A 13,283-nucleotide genomic window follows, 5' to 3' on the forward strand; every position below is an offset into this window, starting at 1 on the left:
CCGACGAGAATGTTGAGCTAAAACTACCTTACACTCATAGCCTATTTTTTAAGGTCTCCCTTTATTTTTCAAAAAAAATTGTAATAGTTGTATTATTATACTGTCTATTCCTTCTATCCTTTCATTTTGAGGTATGGTTATGTACGGGCTTTTCTTTTCACATAATTTAACTAAATAAATTCGTTAAAACCAATAAAAATGTGTAAAATAACTTGACTATTTTAAATGTGGGTTATGGCATGATTATTGGAGGTACTTTTGCTCAAAGAGACTCTCTGTCAAGGACATTCCTATTAACAACTGCCAAATAGTAATCCCCATATGTATGCAAAGGTGCACCGCATAATTTACAGAATATTTCCGTGTGAATATCTATCAACATCTGGATAATAGTGAGCTGGAGGGAATAAGATGATTGCTCTTGTCTGATCCCCATGAAGATCGGCCATGTCAGAGCTCGAGTCAGCTACAGCCTATCGCATGTTGCTAGATTCGCTCCGACCCACGTGGGATTCCTTTGCGGTTTTACAGCTTCTCGTCCAATGAATGTGCAGTACACTTACTAACTCGCCTACAATTGGTCAGATTATGTCAAGCCTGTCATTCAAGAAGCAATGTTGTCAATCAATACCACGCGGGGTCAAGCGCTGACAAATGCCTGTGCTCCTCGGTCCTCTGCCTGTGAATAGTGCCTGGAATGGCTGCTTAATTAGCTTCGAATGGCTTTTCTCTCCAGATCAAACAATCTGTTACAACCACGTGGTAACGAGAGCCTACATTAAACAAAGGAAAGGGGAAGCATGCAAACACTACCGCTTTGCAACCTGCAGTTTTCCATTTGATAGCAAGCAGAATAATATTGTTTATTTCTAGTTGAAACATCAGAATGTGTAAAGGTAATGATTTGGGGAAATAAGATGCAATTCTACCCTATGTAATAATATTATTATCTCAAAAAGATTACACCGTGGGAAGAATTGTATTAGAGTATATGAAAAGTGAAAGTAGGTTTTTACAGAGTATAGTAGTGTGAGCTAGCCTTTTAAGGTAATCAAAATCCCCTAAAGCTCTCTAAAACACAGCTGTTTGAATTAGTGGACAATCATGGAAAAATTGGTCTCTGTGCGTATCAGGCGCATAAACGCTGACGTTAGAATCCGACATTGGCCAACACTTACTGACAAATCTTGTTTGAGGATGTGGGATAACCGTGGTCCAGAGAGAGAGCCTGTGAGAACCTCAAGCACACACAAGGGTTGGATAATCTCACCCAGGCACCCCCTCATGCCTTTCAATAGAGAGTGCTTGGATTAAAGACAACAAAAACCTGGGACCAACCCCAATGAGAGAGGCCCCCGCCCACTCAGACCTCCGTAGTGTTTACTTACACAGAAACCCCAACCACAGAGACACCCATCCCAAGGCATTACACACTGGCCTATTTGCAAAGGTGGCTTTAATTCCTCGTTGAACAGGGATTGTCCTTCTCACTCTATCAATTTCGAACTGAGCAGCAGCTGTCTTCTCATGTTTAAGGAGTAACAATCTCAAGAAATGCCCCATTATGATACGACGACACGATGTTGCGTGTGAAAACGCTGTCTCTCTGTGTCTCTCTCTCTCTCTCTCTCTTTCTCGTGTCTGTCTTCTTCCTGGTTTTATGAGAACGAGGCACAGATCGATGATACTGAGAAAGCGATTTATCACAACCGCAGTGCTGCTCGGTATTGGCTCATTAATGTGAGGTCCAGTTAATAAATAACTGGGGTGTTTTTCTGTCACATCCAGCTTCAGGTTCCAGATTATGAAGCGGAAAATAAGGGTCCCATGCCCACACCCACACACGCACACACACACCCACCCGCACGCACACACCCACCCGCACGCACACACCCACCCGCACGCACACACACACCCACCCGCACACGCACACACCCACCCGCACGCACACACACACCCACCCGCACACGCACACACCCACCCGCACGCACGCACGCACACACCCACACGCACACACCCACCCGCACGCACACACCCACCCACCCGCACGCACGCACCCACCCGCACGCACGCACCCACCCACCCGCACGCACCCACCCACCCGCACGCACACACCCACACTACATTCCATCCAACAAAGGGCCTAGTGTACCTAAGCCACAACTGGAAGCATGAATTGCCCGTACTGTATCAGGATGACTCATCATCAGCCTGTAATCAATGCAAACAGGATGAAAAGCCTTATCAAAAGGGACAAATGCAGACGTGAGGACTGTTGCTAAACAAAAACATGTCTTTGGCAGGAACCCCCAGCTGTGCTCCATTCAATCTTCTACATGTGGACACAGAGAAAATTGTCACTGTGATCTTTGATTCTGTGTCATCAAAGCCTACTAACCACCTGAATATAATGATCAAATTGAGGTATTACCATATCCTTAGTCTGCATTAGGTTGAAAGGTAGAAGGAAATACATTCTAACCTTTGTTCACTAACACAGGCTGGCATGGATGTGACACATGACTCGCCACAACGACAACAAGGACGACAGTCAGTGGTGTTGAAGTACACTAAGGACCTGGAACACAAAGACTCACACACCAAATTCCTGCTGTGTGATCAGCCTGGGCCAGGACAGTGCTGAACTAGCATGGCCCTCAGAGCCTATGCAGTAACACTTCCCTTTCTACACACCCACCTCATAAAGCAGCCTGCTATCTGGCTATTTGATTGCCCTATGTCCACCACTCTGAGCCTAGCTGGAGGGCTGCCAGGATCTTATCCCCCCTATTTCAGCAACCTAGTTCCGGAGGGGCTGCTGCAGTACACAGTGACCCTTCCTGCTCTTAGTTTCTCTCTCACACCCTCCACACTGCATAATCAGGGGGAGAGTGTCAAAGCCAGATAATGTTCAAGAGGCTCTTGGCTTCGCAATTCCACGAGGCTACATCACTCCTGTGTCAACTGTTGTCATGAAGACAAACAAGGCTAAGCACAGTGAGTTATGTGGAGACTCTGCTTTAGCTAGTATGGAGTGTGTTTGTTGAATATAGCAGACAACAACCCCCCCCCCTCCCCCCCGCCTCTATGTAGTCCAGGTGTCTCCAAGCCTGTTCCTAGACCACTGAACTGACCAGACCAAAGTAGCAAAAAAATTAGGGCTCTGTTTGATTTGCATTAAATCCTGCAGGCTGAAACTGAAAATGGTAACATTCATGATCAGGGGATCAAGGGTTGCAAATGGATTGAGAAAAACTGCAGCTTCCCCTCTGGCTTTTTAGTCACTCTAATCCAGTTTGTTAAATTGTTGATGTGATTAACGCTATTTTCTGCTTAATTTAGTTACGTTCATGATTACATTCACATGATATAGGAATGACTTCACATGACTGTCTAGGGGAAAATAGGTTGTCATGGGAACAAATAGTGCAAAAAAAAACAGACATCTACAATCCGAATGCTCCATTGTGTACAGCACAAAAATTACGTTTATTGCCATTTATCTCAGAGTAAGATGCAAAATATTGACCATGGTTGTTAATTTTGTTATAGTCCACAGGCATGCCTACCATGTCTTAACATTTGTAACAACGCGTGAGGTGAGGTGCTGCAATACACAAGCCTGGTCTTGGCCCATATCCTGGTACAACGGCTTAATGTGACAGAAAAAAAGGTCAAAAATCAATACTCCATTCAGCTAATTAGCTCAAAGTTTATGTAAACGTACAGTCAAAATGTTTCTGGAATTGGGGTGCCCCAGTGGCTCCCCAGGTAAACAAGTGTACCACCAGCACTTTCCTGTTTCTCTCTCCAATTGGATCTACATTTACATTTAGTCATTTAGCAGACGCTCTTATCCAGAGCGACTTACAGTAAGTACAGGGACATTCCCCCGAGGCAAGTAGGGTGAAGTGCCTTGCCCAAGGACACAACGTCAGTTTGCACGACCAGGAATCGAACTGGCAACCTTCGGATTACCAGCCCGATTCCCTCACCACTCAGCCACCTGACTCCCTAACATCTATAAATCTATAAATAAAACTGAAAAAAGACCCATTAATTTTCCGCAATGCAAAATGTCAAACAGGACTTATCTTTGTCTAGAGCTGGTGTTTGCATAAGTCATTAACCTGTTTGGCATTTATTTACAGATGCACAGATTAAACAATTAAGTGTAAAGAGGATGGATTTCCATTTCCTGACCTGCAAGCCTAAATGTTGTTTCTGTCTGCCTCCCTGTTGAGCTATTAGTCATGCTTTGAGGCCACAGGATGTTGTAAAGTAATATCAATTCAAAACTCATTTAAGGAACATTTCCAATTCTCTGGCACAGTAGGGTAGCTCAACCCTTCCACACCAAACAATCATATTATACCTGCATGTTGCCTACATGACTCTCATAGTAAGTTGACAAAGACCGGTACAGTAACGGTGGACGTGAGAGCACTCGATGGTGTACATTACATTACATTTAGTGATTTAGCAGACACTCTTATCCAGAGCGACTTACAGTAAGTACAGGGACATTCCCCCGAGGTAAGTAGGGGGAAGTGCCTTGCCCAAGGACACAACGTAATTTTTTTGCACAGCCAGGAATCGAACCGACAACCTTCTGATTCCCTAACCGCTCAGCCATCTCACCCCCCGGTGTAGGTAGAAGAACAACAGAGGGCAGAGGAAGTTGTCAGTGATAGGAAAAGCCAATCTGGACTCTGACAGCAGATCAGAAAGTCCTTCCATCTGGAACACTCGCTGGATGTCAGCAGAGCAGAGGCTGAGCTGAAGAGCTCTGCTAGCTACGACATCAAAGGATGAGAAGGACATGTGGACTGACCTGAACCAACACCAGGCCTGCCATGAGCCAACTACTGACAACCCATGCAGGAAACAGACATCTGTTTGTTGGACAGTAAGTACTTGTTTTATGTACAAATTTAGCTTGTCTAAATTAGAACAATGTTATTGAGAGGACTGAGGACAGAGGCCTGAATGGGATAATGGAGATATCCACCCTGGGAGAGAGAAAGCGAGACCAAATCAACAAATTAATGCAGCTCCTATGAGAGGCTAAGCCTCTTATTTTTATTTCAAATGAGGATATAAATTGGCTCTCTTTTAAAATCTAATTATTAGGCGGTGCCCTCCAAAAGTCTCCTAAAACCGCCTAGAGCAATCGAGCTATTAGCATAAACAGTGCCACTGGCAGGTTTAAAACAAATGGATATTTAGTCTGTGTTAATGGGATTAAACTCTGCTGGATTCGGGAGCTGTTCTTAAACACTGAACATCACATTAATGCTGACTTCTCCATTTCCAGCCTCTTTGTTTGGACTTCATTTCACACCCCTGCTTGTGTCTCCTCTCAGTTATTCAACAGATTGTGTTCAATCGTGATCCAAAAATCCCAGACAATCATAAATAATAAAGGATTACACCAATCTCTCAAAGCTGGTGGTTTGCCAGCGGCCCTGAGCACACAGAAAAATTATTGTTGGCCATCTGTGCACCAGATTGGTAAAAGACAGGGTAAACAAAGAGAACAGTGTACCTGCGAGCTCCCTCCTCCCCCTGCAGCCACTGAACATGAAAGGCTTTGATGACGTCTACGCTGCACAATCCACTGGATCGCTCCAACAGATTTCTTGATTAGGGAAAACCACAGATTGACAACTTGTGCCTGCCAGGGGATTAACAAAGCTGAGGTTTATCTCTCTATCACCATCCAAACAGTGACATCCTGCCAGCCAAACAGATCAGGGCTGGAGGATAATTGGGGAGGCAAATGGTCATATTTACATGTGATAAGGCTCCCCAGAAAGGAAAATGATGTCATGACAGAGCACCCTCCATAGTGCTATAAATCAGGCCTTTCTCTGCCAAGATTGAATTTACTGGAGCTGTGTTAATCACAGACATGCCAGATATCCTATTTGAGATGCATAAAACTAGACTCTGCTATCAAAAATCCTTATTAGGGAAAATTGATTTTGGGGTCAATCAATGTATTTTGATGCAGGCTATAAAGTGAATAATGATATGTTTTATATTTATGGCTCTAAGAACGAATCAATATTCTAGATAGACTTCATGTGGTTTCATTCACAATCCATTTAAATGTATGATTGATTAAATGTAATTGTCTCACGATTAAGACTTATTTGCTATGAATCATTAAATCAGTCTTAAAAATGACCTCAACATATTTGCGCCGGGCCCTGAACACATTGATTTAATTTCGAATGAACTCTTATCGCTTTACTCATTAATTTTTCTTCCGAATGTTTGAAATGCAAGTGAATAACAAGCCCCGGTTTTATAAACTCTACCTTCATATGCTTACCAAGCTCCCTGCGTCACATTCTCAGAAGGGTCTGAAAAATGACCTTAACCCTACCCATCCATCCTTACTGTAGCTCACTCATTATGCAGAGAGAGAGAGGGAGAGGGAGAGAAAAAGAAACTGGTAATGAGCTGTGTTTATGTGCAACGTTCGCCTGTTGACAGCGGTTAATGAAGCCGAGTACAGTTAGCAGAGGGATCGGCTGGCACTAATTAAACCTCCTCTCATTAGCAGGCTCGGGGAGGGGCTTCTGGAGAACAAGGCAGAGCGCCGCAGACAGGTGCAGCAGCTGCAGAATCACACTCACAAACGCACAAGTGCACACACACACACACACACACACACACAGACAGAGGGGGGAGGGGTAGGAGGTTATGTGGTACTCGAAATATAGTTTAGCGAGTTCTGTTCTCTCCCTCCCAGACCTAGCTCCACAGACCGGTACACTCACCACAGACACAGCACCGTCAAGAGAGTCTGTCACTCTCTCTGTAGTAGGTTTCAGTCATCCCCTCCAAGACTACACAGTCCAGACATCTGGAAATGGTGCAAGTTGCCATTGAGCTGTTAGAGAGAGAATGAGAGCTCAATTGGCGGTCTCAGAAGCTGAGTGCAGCTCTATGTGTGCCATCCAGACCACGGCCCTGGGGCAGCCTGTAATCCAGCTCACCACCAGACCACGGCTGCAGGCTGCTTCTGCATAGCATGCCTCCCTGTTTGTTTATCCAGTGAGTAGACCCGGCTATTAAACATGGGACGTTTGTCAAAAATAAAAAGAGACTTTTCATGTTTGAGGGCTGTAATTGTGGCTTTTGTGTGATGTTTCTCCCTCTCTCTGACCTCCTGTGCTGCGGTCGGGCAAACCGCTTGACCCAGGGTTTGTGGAGCCAGGGGATTGGCTGAGCCAAGTGCAGTATTTTGGAGGGTGGTGGCGGGGGGGTGCCCGGGGCAGGACGGCTGTGGTTGCGTGCTACGTCTCAGGCTGTGTTACCGATCCAGCTTGCACATCATTATAATGGCTCCTCGGGCTAAGTAGTCAGAGAGAGACAATTCAAAAATGTCCACGTCATTTCCCCTCATTAAGGCGTTGTTACCTATTCCCATGCTCCTAGACCCAACTACAGCGCCACTGTTGACCAAGCAGCAAGCTGTGCCATGGATATGAATTTCTCTTCTCATTGACAGAGACAGTTCAGTTACAGTTCAGATAATGAATAAACTAACTAAAGGCACATAGTGTGTGTACTGTCTTAGTCCTCACACCTTCCAGTATACGCACTCATCACAGGAGATACATTTACATTTACTCATTTAGCAGACACTTTTATCCAGAGCGACTTACAGTAAGTACAGGGACATTGCCCCGAGGGAAGTAAGGTGAAGTGCCTTGCCCAAGGACACAACGTCATTTGGCACGGCTGGGAATCGAACAGGCAACCTTCAGATTACTAGCTCAATTCCCTAACCGCTCAGCCACTTCCCTCAGTTAGTTAACTTCCCTCAGCCACTTATCAGGGTCACGGTTGGAACGCCTCAGCACCTCTGTCACAGAGTCTCAGTCTCCCTGTGATGTCATCACACAAATTTGTTGCTGCAGTGTGACGAGGCAGCAGGCCTCCAGGACATGGAGGAGGAAGGAGGAAAAAGAGAAGTTGGCTTTTGTTTCTCTCTTTTCCCTTTCTCTCTCCACCCCTCGCCCCTGATGTTTAAGATAAGCAAGCCTTGGAGCCTCTTATCTCATCTGTGAATCCTGTGTAAATGGAGGCTTTAGTCTGGGAGATGACATCAAAAGAGCCTGATGGGGACGGAGGCCAGCGGACCAGGGACCAGGGTGAGTCGCTCACGTGACAAACACATCCGGCCTCAGTGTTCTAACAAGCTCCAGCGGAGGACCGGGCCTACCCAGAGAAGCAGCACGCTCCATTCAGCAGCCTGAGTCCCCAAAGCAAGCAACTAGAATTAAGTCTGTCTGCTTTGATTTCAAGTAACACATTCACCCCAAAGCATTTCTGTTCTTTGTTATCTGTGTGGACTAGTTGCCTTTGCATGGATGCCAGTGGACAGGAAGCTGCATTAGGGTTCAAATCTTCTCCTAGCGATGACAACAGTGGTTATGTTTGCTGTCTGGAGGAGTACCATGTGCATGTAACCCCAAGGGGGTTAGATGGCTGAGCGGTGAGGGAATCGGGCTATTAATCAAAAGGTTGTCGGTTCGATTCCTGGTCATGCAACTGACGTTGTGTCCTTGGGCAAGGCACTTCACCCTACTTGCCTCAGGGGGAATGTCCCTGTACTTACTGTAAGTCGCTCTGGATAAGAGCGTCTGCTAAATGTAAATGTGCGAGTGGGAGTTTCTCCCAAGCCAGAAGCAGGGCACATCTGAGGTGAATTGTGGTTAAACTGGGGGTCAGATGGCTGAGTGGTTAGGGAGTCAGGCTATTAATCAGAAGGTTGTTCGATTCCTGGTCATGCAAACTGACGTTGTGTCCTTGGGCAAGGCACTTCACCCTACTTGCCTCGGGGGGAATGTCCCTGTACTTACTGTAAGTCGTTCTGGATAAGAGCGTCTGCTAAATGACTAAATGTAAATGTAAACTGGGTCAGCGTGAGATAACTAAAAACACCCTTGGTGTTTTCCCAGCTCTGTGTCCTCCACGGTCCTGAGTGCACGGCATGGTCTCCCCAGACACACAGGCCATGTCACGTCACGAGAGACCGGCAGCGTAGGCCTTTCCTCCGTCCCTGTGTCTCTCTGTCATCCCACCCAAAGAGGGATGTGGTGGTGTGGGCTGGCCTGACTCAGTCAGCTCCTCGACCACAGACTTCTCAGTGTGTGCGTGAGAAGGAGTGTTGAAACGGTCACCAAACTCTTAACAGACACTACTCTCTGATACTTAGATGCTATTTATTTTCAATATGGAGAAACAGCAGAGTACTGGACATTTTACCAAGCTATCGGTTCAAGGAAACTTCGACAAAACAATTTTGTAATTTAAAATTAAACTGTGACTACAGTTTTTATTTGCTCGTACATAGATGGAGGTTAGAATGCCATTAAACGGAATAGTTTGTATTGTTTTACGGATTCATTTTAATGTCACTGAAACTAACAATTTCAGTGCACGCAAGATCTCTCCCGTGAGAAGATATTTTCTCACCGAAAATATGTGATGACGTGAAATAGGCCCACTAGTGTTTTTAGAAAACAGCCTGCCAACTCCTATCTCATCTGAGAGGGACTGTTGGCGGACTGCAAAGTCAGCCAGATTGCAGGGCACCATGTCTCAGAGTGATGATGTCACCGTTTTTTCGCTTGTCCCTAGGGTAGTGATTTATGAGCTAATCTAAAGCTGTCTTCCCAGCTTCCAGGTTCCTCCCTCCCCAGGGATGGGCTAATGGGACAGTGGGCTGGAGCCACAATGCAATCCAAGTCCTCACAACTCGCAGGCTCCCCCATCCATCTCCATGATCAGACACCAGAAAAGCAATAGGACAATGTTGACTCCGTTTGACTACACACAATAACAAACACACCCACACAAACACACACAGTCCTACCCACTAATATAGCACACACACACCCCAGCCACATCCTCTTGTAGCCTATATGTTCTCATACAGACAGAGAAACTGTGTTTTTGTGCTGACAGTTTACAATGTTATGCAGTCATCTGAAATAGATTGAGAATCTAACTTTTGGATGCAACCCATTCGTAATTTTGTCATGCGGCCCCAAAAAAGATAATAAAGTACATCATTGAACCAACCTCGCAGCACGCAAATAGAATGATAATCAGCCTGTACTACTCTGTGGAGAGAGAAAGAGAGAGAGAGACACATTGTTAGCACTCCAATAGAGGACACCTATTGACCCATTTTCTCTTGGAAAGCAATTTGTCCCTCCAAAATAAAACTAATAGGTGGCAAGATGAATGGATTATAGCAGGCTAGACTGGGTGCTCTATGCCACCAGGCAGTAAATCACCAGATTATTAGTTTTATGAGCGAAGCCCATGAGAGAATAATTGCTAATGTTCCCAGAGTAACCAAGGGAAATAAAGGTAATGGAGCAATTTATACATTCTGATTGGTGTACATGGAGAACTTCCAGCCCATCTCCTTTGTTATTTTACTGCTCTCGATAAAATACGCCCCGAGCAGCACAAACACTGTGACTGGCTATCAAAATCAATACAATCACAGCACCAGCACGGCTGCACGGCCTTCTTTGTTATTTTTAGCGAAGGGGGCCTGGCTTTCTGTTATAAATCATAGTAATGTAACAAGGGGGGAGGAAGAAAAACCACACACACAGCGTAAACATCAGCTCTCATAATGAATTTCTTTACTTCATTTAGCCTGTCCCAGAGATAGACCTGGTGATTCATCCTCTGGCCGCAGGTGAGTTTGAAATGGCCTTATTACCGACTACAAAGACAAGCTCTCCTCTGCCTCTGAAAACATGCAGAGTACAATGTGGTGTTGAGTGGCCTTGAACTACATCAGGGCACAGTGACACCAGGAGAGAAAGAGAGAGAGAGAGAGAGAGAGAGAGAGAGAGAGAGAGAGAGAGAGAGAGAGAGAGAGAGAGAGAGAGAGAGAGAGAGAGAGAGACAGACAGAGAGTATAAGAAAAAAGGAAGAGCGAGGAGGAGAAAGCAGGTGCTCATCTTATCCTCACACAGAACTGCATTTACAAGGGCAGCCTGTACTTTTAACCGCACTCCTTCTCTTTGTGCGAATCCGTAATTTCCCGCTGCCACAGCAGACTCCAAATGCAGTCTGAAATGTTCTGCAGATGTATCTCCCTCTTCTGTGGTTCATGAAAGCAAACATATATGGTTAGAGGGTCCATTTAATCTAGACCACACTCTGCCAGCCCCACATCAAGGTGGGTGGTCTCATCTAGCTTCCAGCTGTTTCTCCTGGTAGAAGGCATTGGCATTTTCCAAACAGAATAAACAGCATCTGAAGTACAGCCGTGGCCAAAAGTATTGGGAGCGACATACATTTTGTGTTTGCAAAGCTTGCTGGGCCTTGGCATAAAATGACTGCTAACATAATTTCAGTAAGTTATATCATCAGCACAGGGGAAAGTGTGACCTAGTTGTAGCCAGGTGAAAATCACTCTATCATTCTGATTGGATTTTAAGAGCAGATTGACTGCTGTAAAAGAGGGGACTATTTGTATATATTGAAAATATTCGCCCCAAAAAAGCTTTAAAAAATATGAAATGTGCCTTATTGTGATTCCAGTATTCTATAGAAACATGAAATATGAAAACATTTTCCTCAAATACTGAACCAGCAAACTTTGCAAAACACATTTGTCATTGCCAAAACTTATGGCCACGACTGTACATACAACCACCATGTTTTACAGTGTTCATTCATTACACACAAGAACGTTAAACTGCTTTATAATACAGAGTTTAAAACAAAGTCTGTAATGAGTTTTACAACCTTCATTGTCCCCAACCTGTATTGTTTCATCCGTAGACATGAAGGTGTGAAGAGATGAAACTGATAGGTCCCAAAATAGCCCTCGGTGCGGAGGTAGGGTTTCTGCATCACATGATTTCCTGTGGCTCAGAGCAGGTTGTGTGCAGCCGTTGCATCTGTGATAGATTTGCTTGGCTGGAGTGTTTGCAGCTGAGTGGAGCGGATGGTTGCCTCACCACATGCAGATACAGCTGATGCAGCACACCAGACACACACACACAGACAGGCACGCACACACACACACACATCCTTTCTCCAGTGCTGGTGACAAGACAGACACAACGTCTGTTAAGTGAGTTTCCACACCACTTCCTGTTGGTGTTGCGGTCTAGTTCTTCCGCTCCCTGTCTCGCTTTCAGTTCCCTGACTCACAGGTGTGAAAACAGGGTGCTTGTAAGCAAGTTAACCTGCCTAACCTTTAACAATGCACACACCCTAGCTTCCTGAACTACAGTACATGTATATAGAGCAAGCACAACCACCTTTAGTGTTCAGAACAAACTGCCACTTGTCTTTTCCTAGCGAAACGACAGTTTTTTGGGGGGACACTGCACGTGGAAGAACACATCAATCCATACACCCCCAGACCATGCAGCCACTATCCAACATCTGCGTGTCTGTTTTGTTTGGATTGTCAATCTGCTGGCTGTCATGCCATCCATACAGTACACAGGGTTCCTCAGCGAGGGGGTCTGCGGGTGGCCATCAGTACACAGGGTTCCTCAGCGAGGGGGTCTGCGGGTGGCCATCAGTACACAGGGTTCCTCAGCGAGGGGGTCTGCGGGTGGCCATCAGTACACAGGGTTCCTCAGCGAGGGGGTCTGCGGGTGGCCATCAGTACACAGGGTTCCTCAGCGAGGGGGTCTGCGGGTGGCCATCAGTACACAGGGTTCCTCAGCGAGGGGGTCTGCGGGTGGCCATCAGTACACAGGGTTCCTCAGCGAGGGGGTCTGCGGGTGGCCATTCCGTCGGTTCATTGTCACTTCACACTTCCTGTTATGAAATAACTTGTCACTTGAGTCAGAGTGAAACAGGTCACAGGGATGGTGTGAGCGGATGCTTTGTGGGTCGAGTGTTCTTCTTCTTAAGGTGTTGTGAGCAGATGTAATCATAGCTTCTCATCTTCACTGCAGGCCTATATCTGCACTCACCCGTTACTAACTCACCAGGTACTTTCTGTTGTTTCCAAACTATTCAGGAACAACCCCCATAACACAGTATCTAGTTAGATTGAAATGGACTTTCCAATCAATTGATCTGGTGTTTCTATCCAGCATCCATGGGAGATCATTGCACATTCCGGAACACCACACTTTCCGCACGATGTGGTTTGGTTTTATCCAAATGCAACAAGGCCTGTAATAAATCTTGTCTCCCTCACATCAGCTTTCCAGCAGCTGGGAGCCGTCAAGACAAGCCACCCAAAGCAAAATGTTATTCCA

Source organism: Osmerus mordax, chromosome 4 (genome assembly GCF_038355195.1).
Source record: "Osmerus mordax isolate fOsmMor3 chromosome 4, fOsmMor3.pri, whole genome shotgun sequence".
In the NCBI taxonomy this organism is placed as follows: Eukaryota; Metazoa; Chordata; class Actinopteri; order Osmeriformes; family Osmeridae; genus Osmerus; species Osmerus mordax.